Source organism: Neomonachus schauinslandi, chromosome 14 (assembly GCF_002201575.2).
Source record: "Neomonachus schauinslandi chromosome 14, ASM220157v2, whole genome shotgun sequence".
Lineage (NCBI taxonomy): Eukaryota > Metazoa > Chordata > Mammalia > Carnivora > Phocidae > Neomonachus > Neomonachus schauinslandi.
In genome coordinates, this window is record NC_058416.1 from 43,671,240 (window position 1) to 43,691,135 (window position 19,896).

Genomic DNA, 19,896 nt, shown 5'->3' on the forward strand with positions numbered 1-19,896 from the left:
ATTTCACTGATTCTCAGATCCAGCTCTGTCATAGCCAGGCAATATCTAAACTGCTAGAAAAAGGTGTTAGTAGGTGATGAAGTATAGCCACTGAGTGAATGGATATTTTTTTAAGTGGATAGTCACCCTTGTTTACCTAAATAATTAGGTCCCAGATGCCCTACAAATGGCTGTTCTCAAAAGTTGTAAGAAAAGTTCATGCATCCTGATTTGAATATGCTTTTGGGGTCATCCTTGATTCTTCTGTTATATTCTAGGACTGCTAACAGAAAGCTCAGATCCTGTAATACTTCATAGTTCATGATCCAAAGCCATGCTTCTAGGTATTTCCAGATGCTTAAATGTGTTTGAAACATACAAAATGTGCTTATTTGTCAAATATTTAAAAGTCTATATTGTCACCTGGGGCATATATAAATACATGGGCAGGAAAAGTATCCTGATCCTCATTGGTCAGCTGCTATATCCTCTGAAGGCTAAAATCTAGTGGCTGGGAGAAAGAACTTGATAGAACAGTTTTTAATTTCTGCCTCTAGCACCGACTTGCCGGAATACCTGATACTGGTCACAAATCTTCTGTGCCTTCTTTATCTCTGGATGGCAAGCACATATCCCTTTCTCTGAAGGTCACCTGCAGATTTAATTAAGCCTGAGGAAGTAGCTGGATGCTTGCTATGAAGTTACCAGCCAAGTAAGAACTTTAGTTTACCCACCAAATATACCAACCAGAAAGCCAAATGGCGTTACTTTGCTCTTTCTCCTTGCCTCATTCTTTTCCTATCCAGATTTCAAAAACTTTTATTGAAATGAAACGTTTCCTTAATGAGATCAAGAATATTTGTGTATATGCACATAACTACTCAGGTCATGGCTCATCTTGGAGTGGATATCTAAGGAATGAAAGGAGCCAACATAGATAATATATTTTAGAGTATGAGCAAATGATTTAGGTAGGTTGGGGGGCAATTATTGGCTGGGAGCTCTGAGTGTGGGTTTTTCACAGCTGTGAGTCGAATGTACAGTGACAGGAATCACAGAGCAGTCCATCATGCTATTCTCTTTGTGCACTGGTCAAGAACATTTGATGTACCATTTATAAAGTCTGCTATGTCCTTCCCAAACACTGATTAAGTATAAAGAAATGCAAGGAGACATGTTCACTTTCTTGTGGACTGCTGATACCCTGGGTCACATGGTATTTGGATAGAATGATTCAAGGGCCCTTCACAGCTAAGGAGAGGAAGAGTCCATTGAGTTTTGAATGTTCCATTGTGCGGTTGATGCATTTCACAGTTCTAACTCAAGCCACCCTCGGAAGAGTTTCTCCTTCCACACTTTTGGAAGAAAAGACGAGTTTTTAATATTTCTAAAAATGTGCATGGGCAGATACCATTTCATTGTCCTCTTCCCTAGTTAAATGCATGACCCTGAGTCAGCAGCCTTCTCTTGAATCTATCATTTGGAGTTTTCATCTGAAGTACTTTCCATTAAATCTTTCGTGAAGGTAGGCTTACTTCAGGTCTACAGATCATTGCATAGGTTTTCTCCAAATGCCAAACTTCAGACTAAGCTTATTCATTCTCAGTCCTATCCCTGTGAAAGAATCCTGCTGCTTTACCTGCTTTCCAGGTTCAAAACAATCCAGTTGTTAAAAAATCCTTTTCTTTGATCTTGGAACATTTTCTTTCCACATCATCTCCTGTGCTCTGTAATACTCTGAATTACCTTCTAACCTGTAGGTTTCATAATTATAGTCAGTGGTTGTTAGTCATATCCAGAAATCAAACCTCTTTATATTCTTCCTTAGCTAAGTAGCTAAAACATATAGTCAGTACAGAATGATGTAACTTCAAAAGGGAGTAACAGGGGCACCTGGGTGGCTCAGTTGTTAAGCGTCTGCCTTTGGCTCAGGTCATGATCCCGGGGTCCTGGGATCGAGCCCCGCATCGGGCTCCCTGCTCTGTGGGAAGTCTGCTGCTCCCTCTCCCACTCCCCCTGCTTGTGTTCCCTCTCTCTCTCTCTCTCTCTCTGTCAAATAAATAAAATCTTTAAAAAAAAAAAAAAAAGGGGGTAACTGTGGTCAGATGAGGGCTACATGGCTCTCTACCCAAGGTGCCATTATGTTGTGTTATTACTATAGCCCATGATCTATCTCCCTATTACATTCAGCACTTCATAGACTTGGTAAGGCTGACTCATGCTAATCAAAATTGTATGACACTAAAGTATATAAAACATAAGGAACATTAAAATGGGGATATGCTTTTCTCATGATGGAGAGGAATACATTTACCAGCTTCCCTGAAAAGTGGACCTAACTAGAGGTGCCTCATGAGTGGAGTGAAAAGGCAGCCTTGAGGCATATTTCAACAAAGCTATTCTAGACCTGTTGAACCATCCATCATTACAGATTACTATGAGAACCAAAAAGTAGGTCTTTCATGGGATTGGATAAAGTCAACTTTAGGCTCTTCACCCTCCTGCCCTATTCTTGAGGCTGATTGTCCTCCTTTTATTCATTTTTTTTCCTCCAAATGTGGTACAGTTGTATTCCTGCCTTAAAAATCATAAGCCTCTTCCAAATCTGCTTTCCTTCTATTGTATTCAGGTCTCTCTAGTTTCTTGAGATACAAATTTAAAGAACCTCCTGGGGTACCACTACAAGGCTAATCTTGTTTATTGTTTATAGACTTAATCTGTTCCTGGGTGGGTGGGCTGATATTGATGTCTCCATGGTCCACCAACATAAAATTACTAAAATTATTTGACAAAACGCATATGCTTTCTAACCAACTTCTTTAGTGTTTTGTAAAATAGAAAAATGAAGGTATGTGATGCAAATGCTCTATAGTAGTGAAACTGGAAAGTGTAGCAGCTCAGCTATAATTCTGTAGATCATTAGTCATTAACCAAATAAACTTGTTTTGTGGAAATTCCTCCACTATATCCCAATTGCTAATTATGCAATAGAAATCTGACAAGGAATTCACTGTTTTATGGAATAATGTAACGTATTTTGAGACTCTGAAGTGTTAGAAAAATAATTTCTTATTGAGGTTATTGGTTAAAAGCTTTAGATTGACTTATGAGGGTAGTTTTCCATGACTCTTGTAGGAGAGAAAGAATTTCTTCTGCCCTTCAAGATCCTTCTAGCTGGACTAAATCATATTGGTGTAAGACAGATTAACAGTAGAAAATCAAAATTTCGTATGTAGACTCCACACAGATATGGACATTCCAAAGACATCAAATGAGGTATGTCACTTGAAGGAGAATAGGATTTTCTACTGTCTTGGGTCTCTGCGCCTTTCACAGAACTTCGAATAGCTCTATGTTGGGACAGAGCATCCAGAGGTTTACAAACTGGGTGTTCCATAGGAGCCACTGTGAGGAGGTCCTAGGGAAGAATTTGCCATTTTCAGTGGAAAATGAGTGGGGGTTAATAATTATGACTGTACTTTGGATCTGGATTTGCTACACCCTTCTATAGTAAGACACCAACTGCTTAAGAAATAAGGATGTTTAATTCATTAAACAGATGTGAAAAGGAGCATTTTAAGAGGGTTGGTCTCTTTGGAAAATGGATCAAACTCTTGAATTCATACTAGATAGGTTTGTAAATGCATGAATCCTTAATATCTTTTCTGAAACATGGAATGTAGTTGTTTACTTTTTCTTTGGGAAATATTCCAGTATTTGGTCAAAATGTGTGTGATTTAGCTTGTTTCTTGGTTTTATATTTTGATATTTTTATTAATTTTTGATTATTAGGTCAGGACCTTGTTGGTAATTTCTATTAAAAAAAAAAAATGCAAACTGGAGTACCTGGGTGTGGCTCAGTCAGTTGAATGTCTAACTCTTGATTTCAGCTCAGGTTATGATCTCAGGGTGGTGGGATCAAGCCCTGCAAAGGGCTCTGTGCTAGGTGTGGAATCTGTTTTAAATTTTCTCCCCCCCCCCCCCCCCCCCCCCCCCCCCCATGCTTACCCTGGTGTGTGTGCGTGCTCTCAAATCTTTTACAAAAACAAAAAACAACAACAAAAAAACTGAGAATGGGGGTATAAGGGTTTGGTACTTGAAAGGGAAAGAATGCAATTTATAGGAAGATGAAAAAGTAAATTTTTGGTATATATTTGCTAGGCCTTTCAGAAACAACAGGACGAAGGATTTTGATTACAGTGGCCTTGCTAGGTTTCTCCCTGTCTACCATATGTAATTCACATCATAATGTAGTTCTCTATGCTGAAAGCTCTTTTCTTGGAGCAGGTTCTCTAAATTCTTTCAGGCAGCTGTGGGGGAGGTAAAGATCTTTTCTTGCACCTGGTGTATTTTGATTGCTTTTAAGTCAAAAATAATCTTCATGCCAAAGTGGCCCATCTTAAGGCAGCCTGTCCTTGGCCTCTACACTCATAATCACTTTTCTCTTTCAACCACATAGTGTTTCCAGTTTTCTTAAATGTTAATGACTTGAATTGAGCAAGTATATAATTTGGTCTGTAAGTAAGCTCTTTTGATTTCAAGGCTCCAGTGTTTTTTGTTTTATTTTTTAATACATCATACTTTTGGTGCATAACAAAATTGTGGGGGAACTGAAACTCAGGGTATTTCTTACAAATCCTGATGATAAACCAAGTTGCCCTTTCCTATGCTGGCACACAAAATTCCTTTGATTCTAGGTGCAAAACTTTCCATGTATCCTTGTTAGGTCCCTTTGTTGTGTGGGTTTGGCCTTACTCCCTCAGGGCCTTTTTAAATTCTTATTTCACCATGTAGTGTATTTACCTGGTATAATGTAACGAGGAAAAACAAAAGACCCAGGCCTTCTATACCTCAAAATAAGACCTTGATAAAAATACCATATTCTAAAAGCCCAGATAGAGGATATGGTGTCACAATATAGGGTTGTATTTCATTTGTTTGTTCAGTGTTCATGGAAACGTAGTACATGTTAGGCATTGTGCTAAGCCTTGTGGAGTCTTGGTGAATAAATGAAGGTCTTAGCTTTTATGAAGCTGAAATTTCATGGGGGAGATGGAAAATCATGTAGTAGGAAACAGGGAGAGGGTAGAACATGACAGAGTTGGGTAGGTGGCCATCTAATTTAGAGATAGTGTCTGAATAGGTGGCATTTAAACTAATGCCTTCAGTTTGACAAGGAGTCAGCTATTCAAGGAGCTGCAAGGACATTCCAGGCAGAAGGGAATAGATTCAAACAGGAAGGAATGAGCTTGACTAAGAATAGAAAGTGACTAGCATGACTGAAGCTTAGTGAACCAGGAGAGAAGTAGGTGGGGCAGACCATGTAGAACATTGTAGATCACAATATGGAGTGTAAGTTTTTTTTTCTTGATTGCCAATAGCTTCCGAATGAGTGTTCAACTAGTAAATAATCTAACATTACTCCTATCCAAGCCACGTTTCTCCATGGCATTCATGAGACCATCATGAGAAAGTATGAGATATATGGCAGAATCCTCGTTTACTCTAGAGTTTTTCCTGATGCATAATTCAAAACAAAGTCCCTTTAATATTTTTAGTGAATTGTTAGCTTGCTCGGTTCTTTAAAACAACTCGATGAATCCATTATAGAATTTTATCAGAGATTAGAGTCAAATTGAATAGTCTAATTTCTAGAAGTTATGTTTTTGAAACTTGAGCTAAGAATTTTTGCATCTTCAGTTTATTCAAATTTCTTTCTCCCCTGATTGCACGAAGATGACCACAAATAGTTCTTGATTGAACTTACAAGATGGTTCAATACTTGGCAAGATATTTCACTATATTTAAAGCAACTAGATTTTGTCTCACTACAGATATATCAGAATTTGTTATGGTTCATTTAAGTCTGGAGGCACTTCCCTTAAGAAGAGGGGGGCAGAATTATTAACTGGCTCTGTCCCCTCTCTCATCTGGTAACTTCATGTGTCCCAGTAGTTCATGATTACCAGGCCAATGTTCCCTCACCTTGTGTTGAGCATTGCTAACATACCAAACAAATGTCCTCTTAAAGATAGCAGTTAGCAATTTTTTCTTGACAAATATTTTGTTGGAATAAACTAGATTCCTGAATTCCCTAATTATCTGTCTTCAGAAAAACAGATAAAGTGTGTTTCACTTTCTTTGCCTGCTTCTGCGGGCAATGGCAACCTGTGATGTGGAGAAAGTAAGAGAAATGGCATTGCAGTTCCTTTTCCAAACTGGGAGCAAAGGGCAGGCGGTGAGGTGTGCTGAACTCCTCTCCTGTGTAACCATGGGAGCTAGAAGTAGTTGGCTAGGACTGTTGACTTCCCAGTTGGAGGTTCTAACCTTTGTGGTTGACATCTGAGTGAAACAAATCTGTAATACAAAGCTTAGGTTAGACATTTAAGTCTTCTATCTCTAAAAAGCTAAAAACAAGGATGACTACAAGTTATCTGGCCCCTAGTTTTCACACCCATGAAATTAAGAGGTTGGAAAAGTAATCTGAGACTCCTTCCAGCTATAATGCATAAGAAAATGGTTTTAAATCCTGAATAGAAAGTTTAATTTTTTCTTTGCAGAAATTGAGGCAGAGCTGTGATACTTTTTTTTATTATTATTCAGCAATTTTATGTATAACTTAAGGCACTAGAAAATTGGATCAATTTTCTTTGGAATTTTCAAATAACTTAAAATACATCTCCTTTATCAGTTAATATCCTCTCTGCCATATAAGGTAGTATTATGCTGGATGTTAAAAATGACCAAAACTCACACAATCATTTGTAAACCATTTTCCCCACTGAAAGATTGTTATGATCCCACTTTTAGTTTTCTTGCAACCAAATACTGGAAGAAGGTGTTCACTGAATCTTCAGTCTTCTGTGATGCCCAGTTTGAATAAACAATGCATTTTATTGCAATAACATTTTTCACCAAATGATACATAGACAAATGATTCTTAAGCTGTATAAAACTTTGGGAACATCTTTGCAAAGAGTGCCAACCCCTTTTTTTAGATGTTGGTTTCTTAAGCTGAAATACTCAAAGAGGGAAAATGCTACCAACATCAATTCCAGTTGAACTTGATATGCTTTTAATCCAGAGACTTAAACAAATAGTCCTAGAATGTATATCAGATAAGCTAGATGTTAAAGGTAAAAGTATTAATCTTTAGTCTCCTCAATTTTTACGGGCTATTTGGTTAAACATCATCACTCAGGCTATTCCTGATCTGAAATAATTAGGATAAAATTTCCCAAAGAAAATATTCAGTCTTTATAATTTGTACCAAGGCTTGAAGAAAAAGTTTGAGAGGTAGCTAAAGGTTGTGTTAGACAATATTCTGATTTGAGGGGATCAGTAGGGGGGTGGTGGAAGGAAGGAAGAAGAGAGCCCATGAAAACACTGTCCTTTTCTGTTCGTCAAATACTATCTTCATCTCACTTTTATGGATGCTTGCTTCGGAGTCTCAACTAATCTTCTAGTGTAAGGTCTTTGAATACTGAAAAGTAATTTGCAGATGTTTCATAAATTGACTATAGAACCGATTTTTTTTTTTGGTAGGCAATACTGAAGCAGGATATAAAGGTTATTTCAATACACAAATAAATTGATGTATTAACTTCATTAATTGTTATAGAATGAATGCCTGGAAGACTGGACCTAGATGAATTCAGATTGATCTTTGTTCCCACCCCAAGGACAGGAATAAGAGACCATTGTCTGTTTTTCTTAAATTTTTTGTAATCTTTAAGAAGCAGTACTGTGAACACACAAGTTTGGTGTTGGTGTAAAATAAACTAGCATGCACTGCCCGTCTCCAACTGTGTTTGTGCATGCACATATCCTTATTGCCACCACCACTACTCAAAAACTTGTATGACTGCATTTCCTCCAAGGCAAATAGAAATGCTAAAGACAGAAAACTTTGGGTCCTAACATTAGGCCCACAGCATTTCCTATCGCAACACAGACACGTTGAACTTTCTCTTTAGCAGACTAGGAACGCAACATGTTGGTTGGTGGTATTCTCAATCCTCCAAGAAGTAAGAGATGGGCTTGGCCAGTTTAATAGGGAAACAATCCATGGTTGTTGAGGAACAGTAGTTAGTGTTTCTTTCATGTCATCAGTCCCTGGGTTCTGCCAAAAGGTAACCTCCTTGGAACCCTCTCTCAGTGGACTGGGTTTGCAGAGCTCTGAATGAATGGTGGCCCACAGTGGTTCTGTGGCTACAGACTAATTCTAATAGGGAAGAGTTTCTTTGTGACCAACGCAACTATTTTGTTCTTTTGGTCAATGTGACTTGCCACTGCTGCTTTACCATCTCACATTTAATGGTTGGGAAAACTTATCTCAAGGATTTTTCCGTATCTCATTTTCACATTTTTTCCTCCCAGAAAGCACGTGGTTCAGGCAGGTGCTCCTGAACATGTTACTTTATTTTTTTTGCTCTTTCCATGCAGGAAGTTGGTGTTACATTTATTGGGAGTGTCAGTGTAACTTTTTCTTTCTTTTCTTTTCTTTTCTTTTTTTTTTTTTTTGGTGGTTCAAGTGCAGTACATTGCCAAAGTGAGAAACTTTCAGGGTCCAGTATTCTAGCTGTGCCACGCTTCCTGGTATTTGTGCTGGTGCCCATGAAGTTCTAAAGGGAGTTGGAAGAACACACGCAGCATAAAGAGTAATGTGGATAAAAGGGGTTCCCTGAAAAGGCTTCTGAGCATGGCATATTCCCGTAATTTCCTACAATCACAAAGAGCCCAATTCTGGTCAAATAATACAATGTATTCCAAGAAGAGTAATTGTAAAGGGCATAAAAATATAGCACAATGCTTGCCTTATTATATAGCATAGAAGGAAACATGGAATCTGAAGCATCTGTTCTTTAGTAGGTAAGGGGTGTCAATAATATGTAGGGCTAAATGGAAACATTTTTGGATGGGGAAACAAGGATCACCATGCTTAGGGAAAGAAGGGCTAGGTGCTTCTGGAGATGCTGGATTAGAAATATGCCAGACCTTGGTAGTGTATTGATGCCAAAGTAAAGCAGGGCTAACCGAGGCAGGATGTTACTTTGCTCACATAATAACCCCGAATAATCAGCATAAGGAAGCAAGGGACCATGGTGCCTGCCCATGTGTGCGCACACACACCCCCTCAGCCTGGAATTTCTAGTTGGCCTTGGCTAAAGAAATCCTATGCATTAATAAAAAATGATAGCTATTGCCTGCTCTAAGAGTAAGGGATGTGACAGTTGGGGACTCACTGGCAAACATGGGGTCATTGTCCTAAAAAAGAATAGTAGTTCCTAAGCCTTCCTCCATATCAAAATCATCCAAAAAGGAAGGTTTAAAAAAAACCAGGGGCCCAAGCCTCACTTAGAGCTGCTTATTCAGTATGTCTGAAAATACTTAGAAAAATGTGTGTATAAAAGTTCTTCAGGGTCCCAATGGGAAGAAAGGTTAAAGAAAAGCTCTCCTATGGCATTTGGGATGCCAGACGGGAAGGCACTCATCCCGGAGAGCCCACAGTTCTCTCCTCGGTCACTTGGTGGAAGATCCCTTCACCAATCTTTCATCAGCCATTAACCAAAAACAGATTCCAAAATGATTCCATGAAATCCCAGACTTCCTTTCTGCGTGTACATGTGCCAAGAAAATATTTCAAGCCAAAACCAAGGCCATGTCAACTGAAAACCAAAAGCCTAGACTTGTCTACTTGGAGACCTAGTGGCTTAACCTGGCTTGAATTATGTAAATGTCTTTTCACTTCATACACATACAAGTAAACAAACTGAAGAGCAAAAATATTACAAATATTGTACACTACAAATATGCAAGCAGATGTACATGGATTCACCAGTTGTAAAGTGCAAGTGCTTTGAGTGTGATTGGTAATGAATTGTTAGTACCAAGTCTCGGTAGGCAATGGCTGACACTATTTTATATTTCTGTTCACGGTGTAAAGGGTGCAACAGAACAAGGCCTCTTTTCCTTTAGGACAAAGGAATAAAAGAAGGAAGTGGCATTGGGTATTCTCTCCCTTGCAAGTGCATCTTGCCCTTCCCTACAGCCTACGGAGAGAAATCTTAAACACTTTGCTTCCTCCTACTTTCTTGTACATATTTAGGATTTGAAAAAGTGGCTCCCTTATTAAAAAATAAAAAAAAAAAAAAAAGGATACGTTGTAATGGGAGAGGAAGAGGTATGGAAAAGGGACACAGGCAATGTCCTTTGGTGGGGGTGGGGGAGGGAATTGCTTTTCAGGGGCAAAGTGGGATGAAAACTACCAGCAGCCAAAGTGGTCCCTATTATTTTGTCTCTTGCTAATACTAAACATTGTATGAGGATAGGAGTGGCATCACATATATACCAAGGACGAATCATTCACAGCTGTAAGTTTCAATTTAACTCCTACTTAAAAATTTTGAAGTATTTTGGATTGTACATCCTTTCTTGGATAAAAGGGAAACTCTGTTGCCTAATGGGAAGTCCATTACTCTGTTGAATTTGAATATTTAGAGGATTCTAAGTTTGGGGGCTTTGAATTACTGTTCTAAAGTTGAAAACTGTAGGAATTGGTTTGAGCCAGGTAGCAACTGGTTATAACTGCTGGATTTTGCCTGAATTTATTTTCAATCCGTGATAAAGGGCAATTTCATGTTAACATAGGCAGACACAGGTCTGTCTTTATTTTTAGTGTAGGGGGAAAATTCCATCTCATTTGGAATGTAAATTCAGAAAAATGTTTCACTTACAAAATTGTGGTATCTAGGAATAGACTTTTGCACAGTTCCTTAACTTGTGTCCTGTATATGCTACCATTACCATTCTGTACTGTTAACCCATGCCTCTGCTAAGAATAAATGGTACTGGACCAAATGAACTCAGGCCTTTAGGGGGCTTGGGTGTATTTGAGAAATGTAAAGACTAGGGACGCAGAGAACAGGGAGTAACCAGCTGCTGAGAAGCCTGGGGGGTGGAGGCAGCTATCCAGAGCTGAACTCCAGAACCAGAACCCCTGGGGGATGACGACAAACTTCTGAGAAATGTTCTGTGCAGCAGACACGACTATCTGCTTAAAAGGGCAGGCTCCCTTTTCCTGTTCGAATTGAGAGTGGGCAAACTCGAGTTATCCAGAATGCCTGCCCACCTCTCCCAGGCTTTCCATCCTCAGCTACCCTTGGGGTGGTAACCATCATGGCTGTAGGGTGTTCCTGCTGGCTGGTTCTGCAACCCACAGCCACAGCTGCTGCAAAGTGGAAGCCCTAAGACCTTCCTCTTTTCATGGCCAGAAGGGAGGGAGGTGGGGTTGGGAGAGGGGGGAGAAGTGCTCCCAAATCCGGAGCTAGAAATGGAAAAAAGGGAAGCACTGGGGTACCTGGGTGGCTCAGGGTGTTAAACGTCTGACTCTTGATCTCAGCTCAGGTCTTGATCCTCAGGGTCCTGAGTTCAAGCCCTGCATTGCAATGGCTCCACACTGGGGAGGGAGGCTACTTAAAAACAAAACAAAACAACCCCCCCCCCCAAACCCACTGACTCAAGAGTCAGCACCCCCAGAATTCCAGGCTCTGTTAGGCACTGGGGACTGGGAAATGCAGTGTGAACCTGGCAGGGACAGTCCTGCCCTCATGGAACTTACAGACTGATCTGGTACAACAAACTCAAGTCTCCACCCCAGATACCTCATCTGTTAAAAAACAAAACAAAACAAAAACAAACAAAACCCCTACTGACAATGCCACATGTTGATATGAAAGTGTATACAAAGCATCTACTTCAGTGTCTGGCTCATAACAGATAATCAGTGAAGGCTTTTTCTTTTTCCTCCTCTTCTCCCCAGCCTGAAACTTAATTGTCTATGTAGAAACTTTGAAAAAACAATGGACAGATGGTCAGCTGCAGATTCCTTGTACATATAATCAGCACTCCAGCACTGTCTTTATCATCTAGCACTCCCTCTTTATTCTACCACATGTTTCCTTTTGGTGATGATTTCATTTTTCCTCCAAGGTTGTCCTTGATGTTCTTCTTAACCTAATTCCACCCACATAGCATATGCCACGGGGGGGGTGGTATAGTGAGGAGGCACTGAGATTTGTTCTGCATCCTGCACCTGCCCGGGGCTGGACCTGCCTATATATAGATAAAAATGAGCAGCAGGAATCTTTGAAATGTCAAGCCAAGGCAACAGGAGGTCCCTTTGCTCTGTTTGGGGAGTGTGCAGAGTGGTACCAATAGATTGGAATGGCAGTACCCTCAAAATGCTGCACACACGTACAGTGACTCCAGTTCTCTTCTTCCCATCTATCCTCATTCTTAGATTTTTGGGCTATGTTCAAAGCCAGGATACTGGGGTCCTACAGCTGCTTTTATGATTGTTTAGGCTTCAGAGTCTGACGGACTCGGTTCAAAGCCACCTCCACTATAATACAAGCCGTGTTACCTGTGGCAAGCTTACAATCCATGGGAACCTGTATTTCCTAATCTTTACAAAAGAATGCAAGTAATAACTCCATCCCTTATAATGCCTAGTTCAATAAATAGGAACTTCATTGTTTCTGTTTAGAACAAAAGCCCTGGAGTCCTCAATAATTCTCTCTCTCCAATCTAGCTATTGGTGTATCCTGTTGGCCATATTTTCGATATAAATCAAGAATCTAAATCCAATCAAGTCCCTCACTTCTGTTCCTAGGGCAGCTTTTCTGAGAGCCCTGTCCTGACCACTCTGTAACCTATCCATTTGTCTTTTCCCTTCTCCCAATGTATTTTGTCTATGGGACTTTTTCCCATTTCATGTACTACGTAGGTCTATTCTGTCTCCCACTAGATAAATTCAGTGATGACAGGGATTTTGTATGGTGTGTTCACTGCTGTATCCTCATCAATTAGTGCATAGTCTGGCACAAAATCATTCTTGAGAGGATCCATGTCAAAGCATTTAGCCCTTAGATTACACTAGAAAATATGTAAATCACCTAGCAGAGTACCCCTGTGTTTCTGTGTCATACATTTTGAATCATAGGGAGATTTTCTTTGATGCTGTTCAGCAACACAAACTTCAAATTAGGACACTGCTTCGTGAGAATCTCCCAAAGGACAAATCGCTAAATCCTTTTAGAAGGGGGGGGTAAAAAAAAAAAAAAAAACTCACCGTGGCAAAAGCAGTGTACAAAGTTTGCATATAAAGCTATGATGCCAACACTGGATATGACATCTTAATAGCAGTGTCTCTGAACACCTGATTGTCACTCACCAGCATCAGAATCACCCGGGGGGGGGGGGGGGTGTTAAAATACAGATTCCTGGGACCCAAGCCCAATTTCTTGTTTGAAACCTGCTTTGTATGTTGCTCTTCTTAGAACCTTTACATCAACAGAAGCATCCCGTGGAGTGGCCCAAATGACCAGGTGCTGAACCAAGAAAAAAAAGGACCCCAGTCATCTAAAATACATAGAATACCAGTACTGGATAGATTAGAATAAAAATACTAAACTTACACCTTAACGTGAAGTTAGGTATTTATACTTGGAGCAAATTAAGAGGGTTGGATGGATGAACATGGTTTGTGGTGTAGAGAGACAGTGGGACAGTACGCCTCTAGCTAGGTGTCAGAACTGTCTACTCTGGAGGAGGTGGTGGGGGGGGAACTTCCCAACAAGGTCCAAGCAAGACTTCTAGTCAAAACCACTGTTGATTCTATCATCTGGTGATGATACAAGATAAAATATGACTCTTGAAAGCAAGTTACTTTTCTAAGAATTAAAAAGAAAAATGACTTATTTGAACAATTTTGAATGAAAGCTTATTAGAAATGAAAGCTTGAATTCCACATTTTTAATATACTAAGCCAGGGTAACTTTTTTCATAGCTCTCCCCATTCACCTACATAAAGGTCATTGTGCTTGTCTTGTGGCTTCAGACTGGATTCTTGACCGTGTACTTAAAACATTCTTACTATTTTAAATTCATAAAATATAGCCCATCACTTACATCATGGATTCACTCAGCTGCATATGATAGTGACAAATCTTATACAGTACTTGGGGTCTGCGCCTGATTCTATAAGGTAGTCAGGAACCCTAAACATGAATTCCAAAAATTTGTTCTGACTGGGACGGGCTTCTGTACGGAGGTTTGGCAGCCGAACAAAAGAAGGAATTACAGACTTGTGTGGATCTCTTTTCTTCCTAGGTGATAAATTACAACCTCGAGGAGGGGATAATACTTGAAAAGAGAATTGTGGTAAAGCTACATTTGAATAGCTACCATAGTAGCCCTTTGAGCAACCTGGGGGTTAAGTGTACTAACCACCCACCAGTTGAAAATGGATGTATAATTTTTTTTTTTAAAGATTTATTTTAGAGTGAGCAAGCAGGGGGAGAGGGAGAGAATCCCAAGCAGACTCTCTGCTGAGCGCAGAGCCTGACTTGGGGCTCGATCCCACAACCCTGAGATCATGACCTGGGCCAAAATCAGTTGGCCGCTTAACTGACTGAGCCACCCAGATGCCCCTAAAAACCAGTGTATAATTCTTGACCCCACAACAACTTTACTAATCACCTGTTGACTAGAAGCCTTACCCATAAACAGTTGATTAAAACATATTTTGTATGTTTTATGTATTACACGCTGTATTATCGCAATAAAGTAAGCTAGAAAATGTTAAAATCACAAGAGAATTTACAGCACTATATATTATAAAAAAAAAAACAAAAAAAAACAACAAACCCTGCATACATATGGGCTCCCACAGTTCAAACCCATGTTCAAGGATCAACTGTACATGGTTTTTACTTAGGATATATGTTACTAGACAAAAGAATAAAGCTTTTTAAAGAGGTTTTCTCAATTCTATATAAGATGTGAACAAACATATCAACTGTCAATCCATCTCAACGAATTCAATTGCCAAGTGTTGGGGGGGTGACATATGGAGATTATTAGGGGCTATAGCCTTGTAAGTCACAATTTATTACTGTCGGTAGTCTTGAATTATCCTGAAACAAATCAAAACAGAACCATTTATACTAAGTAAGCATTAACTGATATGCTGATGGTTGGTGTTCTCTAGTAGAATCAGGTTCTGTTGGTGGGGAGAAAGCGCAGGGGCAGGGCGAGTGTGTCTGGAAGGGGGATTAGAGCATGGTCTGTACCGTTGGCTGGAGAATTGTAAGCAAGAGCATGGCCGTGCTTGGATTTCCTTCTTAATGTGGCACATGGGTCTTGTTTCTAGGTTTCCTGTAACCTCATTTCATCAGTATTAATAAATGTCCTGCCACCCTGAAAATTGATGACAAGGCAGTTTTGGGATGCTCAGATAGAGCAATTATTTGACCTATTTCCTTGATAACATTTCTGGTACAATAGTCTGATAAAAACATTTAAGTTGGGCAATTAAGTTGTTTCATGGGGAAGACTAACAAGGGTTTCTAGTTCATGGGGGATTTACTCACTTTTGAACAGCTCTGAGACCAAATTAAAGTTGAGTTGCAAAACTCTGAATACCTCTTGCTTTTCAAACATGGTCCATTAGTGAGAAATTGTGAGAATATGTGCTGTGAGAGTCCATCTTTTACAGCATACTATGATTGAATCTGATTACAACCTGGTCTCTTGGCCACATTGTTGACTGAGAAGACAAACCAGTTTTCATTGTTGTTGCTATGGCGGTATAGACCTTGGGAATGGACCACACATGTGTGCCTATGCCTGGACAGAGGAAGCTGTTAAATATTGGGATATAAGGAAGTAACTAAACTATTAAACTTGAAGCAGTCTATATGTGTCAGTGTCAATATCCAAATTGGTACTTTTGGGGATTTAACCTCTATAAGTTAGCTTGAAAAATCCAATGTGATGCCATGATTTACGTTAATGTCTTTGTTAGAAATGTGCAGAAAAAACTTTAGCCCAAGTTTTTTGTTAGTCACCATACATTATATCATTAGTTTTTGATGTAGTGTTCCATGATTCATTGTTTGCGTATAACTCCCAGTGCTCCATGTAATACGTGCCCTCCTTAATACCCATCACTGGCCTAACCCATCCCGCCCACCCCCTCCCCTCTAAAACCCTGTTTGCTTCTGAGTCCAGAGTCTCATGGTTCATCCTCCCCTCTGATTCCCCCCCTTCATTTTTCCCTTCCTATTTTTTTTAAGCATATAATGTTTGTTTCAGAGGTATAGGTCTGTGATTCATCAGTCTTACACAATTCACAGCACTCACCATAGCAACATACCCTCCCCAATGTCCATCACCCAGCCACCCCATCCCTCCCACCCCCCACCCCCCACCACTCCAGCAACCCTCAATTTGTTTCCTGAGATTAAGAGTCTCTTATGGTTTATCTCCCTCTCTGGTTTCATCTTTTTTCATTTTTTCCTCCCTTCCCCTATGGTCCTCTGTCTTGTTTCTTAAATTCCTCATATCAGTGAGATCATATGATACTTGTCTTTCTCTGACTTATTTCACTTAGCATAATATTCTCTAGTAACATCCACGTCATTGTAAATGGCGAGATTTCGTTTTGTGATGGCTGCATAATATTCCAGTGCGTGTGTGTGTACCACATCTTCTTTATCCATTCATCTATTGATGGACATCTTGGCTCTTTCCATAGTTTGGTTATTGTGGACATTGCTGCTATAAACATTGGGGTACACGTACACCTTCAGGTCACTACTTTGTATCTTTGGGGTAAATACCCAGTAGTGCAATTGCTGGGTTGTAGGGTAGCTCTACTTTCAACTTTTTGAGGACCCTCCATACTGTTTTCCAGAGTGGCTGCACCAGCTTGCATTCCCACCAACAGTGTAGGAGGGTTCCCCTTTCTCTGCATCCTCGCCAACATCTATCATTTCCTGACTTGTTAATTTTAGCCATTCTGACTGGTATGAGGTGATATCTCATTGAGGTTTTGATTTGGATTTCCCTGATGCCAAGTGATGAGCACTTTTTCATGTGTCTGTTGGCCATTTGGTTGTCGTCTTTGCAGAAATGTCTGTTGATGTCTTCTGCCCATTTCTTGATTGGATTATTTGTTCTTTGGGTGTTGAGTTTGATAAGTTCCTTATAGATCTTGGATACTAGCCCTTTATCTGATATGTCATTTGCAAATTTCTTCTCCCATTCTGTCAGTTCTCTTTTGGTTGTGTTGACGGTTTCCTTTGCTGTGCAAAAGCTCTTTATCTTGAAGTCCCAATAGTTCATTTTTGCCCTTGCTTCCCTTGCTTTTGGTGATGTGTCTAGGAAGAAGTTGCTGTGGCTGAGGTCGAAGAGGTTGCTGCCTGTGTTCTCCTCTAGGATTTTGATGGATTCCTGTCTCACATTTAGGTCTTTCAACCATTTGGAGTCTATTTTTGTGTCTAGTGTAAGGAAGTGGTCCCGTTTCATTCTTCTGCATGTGGCTGTCCCAATTTTCCCAATACCATTTGTTGAAGAGACTGTCTTTGTTCCATTGGACATTCTTTCCTGCTTTGTCAAAGATGAGTTGACCATAGAGTTGAGGGTCCATTTCTGGGCTCTCTATTCTGTTCCGTTGATCTATGTGTCTGTTTTTGTGCCAGTACCATACTGTCTTGATGATGACAGCTTTGTAATAGAGCTGGAAGTCCGGAATTGTGATGCCACCAGCTTTGCTTTTCTTTTTCAACATTCCTCTGGCTATTCGGGGTCTTTCTGGTTCCATACAAATTTTAGGATTATTTCATTTCTTTGAAAAAAGTTGATGGTATTTTGATAGGGATTGCATTAAATGTGTAGATTGCTATAGGTAGCATAGACATTTTCACAATATGTGTTCTTCCAATCTATGAACATGGGAAGTTTTTCCATTTCTTTGTGTCTTCCTCAATTTCTTTCATGAGTATACTATAGTTTTCTAAGTACAGATTCTTTGCCTCTTTGGTTAGATTTATTCCTAGGTATCTTATGGTTTTGGGTGCAATTGTAAATGGGATCGGCTCCTTAATTTCTTTCTTCTGTCTTGTTGTTGATGTATAGAAATGCCACTGATTGCTGTGGATTGACTGTTATATCCTGCCACTTTACTGAATTCCTGTATGAGTTCTAGCAGTTTTGGGGTGAAGTCTTTTGGGTTTTCCACATAAAGTATCCTGTCATCTGCAAAGGGTGAGAGTTGACTTCTTTGCTGATTCAGATGCCTTTATTTCTTTTTGTTGTCTGTTGAGGCTAGGACTTCTAGTACTATGTTGAATAGCAGTGGTGATAGTGGACATCCCTGCTGTGTTCCTGATCTTAAGGGAAAAGCTCTGTTTTTCCCCATTGAGAATGATGTTTGCTGTTGGTTTTTCAAAGATGGCTTTTATGATATTGAGGTATGTACCCTCTATCCCTACACTCTGAGGAGTTTTAATCAAGAAAGGATGCTGTACTTTGTCAAATGCTTTTTCTGCATCAATTGAGAGGATCATATGGTTCTTGTTCTTTTATTAATGTATTATATCACATTGATTTTGCAGATGTTGAACCAGTCTTGCAGCCCAGGAATAAATCCCACTTGGCTGTAGTGAATAATCCTTTTAATGTACTATTGGATCCTATTGGCTATTTTGGTGAGAGTTTTTGCATCCATGTTCATCAGGGATATTGGTCTGTAATTCTTTTTTGATGGTGTCTTTGGTTATGGGATCAAGGTAATGGTGGCCTCATAAAATGAGTTTGGAAGTTTTCCTTCCATTTCTGTTTTTCAAAAACCGTTTCAGAGGAATAGGTATTAATTTTTCTTTAAATGTTTGGTAGAATTCCCCTGGGAAGCCATCTGGCCCTGGGCTCTTGTTGGGAGATTTTTTGATTACTGCTTCAAATTTCCTTACTGGTTATGGGTCTGTTCAGGTTTTCTATTTCTTCCTAGTTTAGTTTTGGTAGTTTATACTTCTCTGGGAATAGGAATGCATCCATTTCTTCCAGATTGTCTAATTTGCTGGCATATAGTTGCTCATAATATGTTCTTATTAATTGTTTTTCTTTGGTGTTGGTTGTGATCTCTCCTCTTTCATTCACGATTTTATTTGGGTCATTTTTCTTTTTGATAAGTCTTACCAGGGGTTTATCAATCTTACTCTTTCAGAGAACCAGCTCCTAGTTTCATTGATCTGTTCTACTGTTCTTTTGGTTTCTATTTCATTGATTTCTGCTCTGATCTTTATTCTCTTCTCCTGCTGGGTTTAGGCTTTATTTGCTGTTCTTTCTCCAGCTCCTTTAGGTGTAGGTTTAGGTTGTGTATTTGAGACCTTTCTTGTTTCTTGAGAAAGGCTCGTATTGCTATATACTTTCCTCTTAGGACTGCCTTTGCTCCATCCCAAAGATTTTGAACAGTTGTGTTTTCATTTTCATTTGTTTCCATGAATTTTTTTAAGTTCTTCTTTAATTTCCTGGTTGACTCCATCATTCTTTAGTAGGATGTTCTTTAACCTCCATGTATTTGAGTTCTTTTCGACTTTCCTCTTGTGATTGAGTTCTAGTTTCAAAGCATTGTGGTCTGAAAATATGCAGGGAATGATCCCAATTTTTGGTACCAGTTGAGACCTAATTTGTGACCTAGGATGTGACCTATTCTGGAGGACGTTCCATGGGCACTAGAGAAGAATGTGTATTCTGTTGCTTTGGGATGGAATGTTCTGAATATATCTGTGAAGTCCATTTGGTCCAGTGTGTCATTTGAAGCCTTTATTTCCTTGTTGATCTTTTGCTTAGATGATCTGTCCATTTCTGTGAGGGGGGTGCTAAAGTCCCCTACTATTATTGTATTGTTGATGTGTTTCTTTGATTTTGGTATTAGTTTCTTTAGCCCAGATTCTATTTGGCCTTTGTGGGACTGGTCTAATGAGTCCATAGCTTTAGTACAGTCTCTGGTTGGAATGTTACAGGACAGTAAGTGCCAATATTGATGGTGAAGTAGTGGGTGAATTGCCTCAG

General features: G+C 39.6%; 1 pseudogene; it reads left to right on the forward strand.

Moving 5' to 3' along the window:
• The first annotated feature begins 3,331 nt into the window (after positions 1–3,331).
• On the forward strand, positions 3,332–3,516 carry LOC110576943 (annotated as a pseudogene).
• The last annotated feature ends 16,380 nt before the right edge of the window (positions 3,517–19,896 follow it).